The sequence below is a fragment of the Macaca fascicularis genome, chromosome 3 (genome assembly GCF_037993035.2).
Source record: "Macaca fascicularis isolate 582-1 chromosome 3, T2T-MFA8v1.1".
NCBI lineage: Eukaryota > Metazoa > Chordata > Mammalia > Primates > Cercopithecidae > Macaca > Macaca fascicularis.
In genome coordinates, this window is record NC_088377.1 from 166242254 (window position 1) to 166245501 (window position 3248).

Genomic DNA, 3248 nt, shown 5'->3' on the forward strand with positions numbered 1-3248 from the left:
TTCCTACTGCCTGTAAGCTTGGAGATTGGAAAAAGTTGACCATAATTACACATTACACACAACAAGTGAGAAAGCCAAAGCAAAACCTGAATCAGGTGTCTTCCAAACCACACTGTTTCCACCTAACTACAGCAGAGAGCTCCTAATAACACCAGGGGCGGGCGCTGTGTGAGGAAAGCCCACAAAACGAAGTCTAAATAAGCAGAAAACTTACCAACAGCTTACAAATATTTAAGACTTCCCAAATAACATAGCGTATGGTAGTAAAGTTCCATTTGAACAAATTCTGGAAATAGCTATATCTCTTAGTGCATAACAGGTGTTAGAATCAGAACGTAGATGCAGGAATGTTTGCAAGAACCGTATTGAGTTCTATAGGGTGTCTTCTGGTACGGCAGTTTTATTTCAAGAAATGTTTTAATTTCAAAGGCATAATTTCAGAAATCAGCAAATTACAAGAATGAATATAGAGGAATTGCACCAAAGGACGCTGATAAAAATCCTCCCGGCCGGGCGCGGTGGCTCACGCCTGTAATCCCAGCACTTTTACAGAGAGGCCAAGGCAGGCAGATCACAAGGTCAGGAGTTCAAGACCAGCCTGGCCGACATGGCGAAACCCCATCTCTCCTAAAAATACAAAAATTAGCTGGGCATGGTGGCAGGTGCCTCCAATCCCAGCTACTCAGGAGGCTGAGGCAGGAGAATCGCTGTACTCAGGAGGCAAAGGTTGCAGTGAGCTGAGATCGTGCCATTGCACTCCAGCCTGGGCAACAGAGCAAGACTCGGTCAAAAAAAAAAAAAAAAAAACCTTACCCTGTACTCTAAAATTCACAAACCTGTTGCCAGGGGCTGGCACTGGGAAGGACAGAAGGTGTTAGTCAAAGGATACAAAGTTTCAATTATACCTGAGAAATAAGTCTTAGAGATTTACTGCACAGCATAGCCTATGGTTAACAATACTGTACTGTATATTTTATAATCTGCTAAGAGGATTTATCTTATGTTAAGTGTTCTTATCACAAATAAAAATAATAATAAATAAGAGGACAGGAGGAATCTTGGATATGATGAACACGTTAATGGCATAAACTGTGGTGATGCTTCCACAGGTGTATACTTATCTTCAAACTTATCAACTCGGTGTACATTCAATAGGTACAGCTTTTTGTATGTCAACCATAACTCAATGAAGTGGCTTTAAAATCAACAGAGAAAACACTTAGAATTGTGAGAACACAAGTCCAAACCGTGATCAGGTAAGTATTATTGTCTACCATATAAAAGTTTGTTTGCAAAAGAAAAAATAATATAAAAACAGAATGAGTTGGGGAGACTGAGGCCATAAATCTAAAATATATGGGCAGGCATGGTCTGCTATCTTTTAAAAAAGAGAGAAATAGAACAAAACAGAACACAGAGGTTAAGACAAAGGACTGTGGAGTCAGGCCAACCTAGAGCTACTTCTTTCACCTACCCTTAACTGATTATGTGGCCTTGAGTAATCTATTATACCATTTCAATCTCAGCTTTATTATCTTTAAAATGAAAATAAGAAAATTATCTCATTGTGTTCTTGTTGGATTAAGGCAAGCAGTGTGTATAAATTATTTAGAACAATGTCTGGCATATAGAAAGACTCAATTAATCTGAGTTTGAATTACTTTTCAGTTTCTCATCTTCAACCAGAAAATTAGAAAAATATAGGAATATTCATTTTGGATCAGACAATCCATCTCTATACTCTGCTTCTGAGTGTAGAATCAATGGGCATTTTATGGAAGAACATGACAGTCACTGTCCATGCCCCAGTATCCTGGTATGGAGCTTTATGGAATTGATCTAAGCCGTTATTTTGTTAACAATAATCAAAAGATTATTACCGTCTTTCAAGGTCACAGTTTCTTCTTTTCCTTTCTCTGTAAATAAATGTTTTCTTTAAAATGTGCATTTAAAGCGCTCGCTTTGGCAGCACATATACTAAAATTAGAATGAAGCAGAGATTAGCACTGCTCCTGCACAAAGATGACACGCAAATTGATGAAGCTTTCCATACTTTTATGAAAAGAGTTCCAGATACAAATGGCAGTGATGGTTGCACAACAATATGCACGTACTTAATATCCCTGAGCTGTACACTGAAAAAAATGGTTAAAATGTTATATTTTATGTGCATTTTACTATAATAGAAAATATTAGAAAAATGAGTATTAAAACTGTTTTATTAAGAGGATTCCAAGCTCTTAAAATACTGGTCCTTTGTCAACAATTTTGCATATTTAAATGGCCATAGAAAGGCTAACTCGCTGTTCCACAGTTACTGAGCAAGGTAGAGGCAAATGCAGCATTGAAACTCTGAATACTGCAATCTGAAGAGAGTGAAAAGAGCAGCCTAAGTTTTATTTATTTATGCTACTACACAACAGCAAATAAGAATATTTGTAGAATCACCTGTTATGACTGAATTTGCCACTGTTGTATTTTTTATACTCATAGACATGCTAGACAAGAGATAGTAATCAAAGTATAATTATGTTTCAGGTAGATGCCTAAACAGCAATGTAAAACATTTTAAATGTTCTTATGTTGTTTATTTTTCTGTACAGAATTGACTGGAAAGTGTTTCTACAGACAAAAATTACGGATTTAAACAACTTATAAGTAAGCATAAAACATGAAAACAAATTTCCACCAAGTGAGAGTTTACAAGTCCTATTGTAGTTTTCATTCGTCCATAATTTGGCCTTCCATCAAGCCACAAGTATGGTGATACATGCTTTTGGAAAAAAGTAAAATTGTTTTTCATTTTTTTCTTGCAATCTTAAGATAACGGTCTCATATTTTCAATATCAATTTTATTTCCAGGGGCATCTGTATTCTTAAACTTTGCATTCCTTTCTGTTGCAACTGATGGATTTTCCCTACTTTTACCAACTGCCCATTGTTTTGCTTTCTTTTATAGCTCAAACTAGTTGAAAGAGTCATCTCAACTTTCTCACCTCCCACTGTCTACTCAACACACTTCAATTTATTAGTGCTTCCATCTTGCTCAACTCAGTGATCAATTCTCAATCTTCATCTTATTGGTTGATAGCAGCTTTGCTGGCAGCATTTGACACACACACTGCCTCATTGACATGGTTTTAACACTCTACCCTCTTAAGTTTTCTGCTTCTTAACCAGCCTCTAATTCTCAGTCTTCTCTGCTGTCTCCTTTTCCTCTTTCTAGTCCTAAATGCCATGGTGCCCCA

The 3248-nt window shown here is 36.8% G+C and overlaps 1 non-coding gene across 1 annotated transcript; it reads left to right on the forward strand.

Annotated features, from left to right (window-relative positions):
- Positions 1 to 1953: 1953 nt before the first annotated feature.
- On the forward strand, positions 1954 to 2057 carry LOC123572583 (U6 spliceosomal RNA). Its single transcript, XR_006697151.1, has one exon. It is a non-coding gene; the product is annotated as a U6 spliceosomal RNA (small nuclear RNA).
- Positions 2058 to 3248: the final 1191 nt, after the last annotated feature.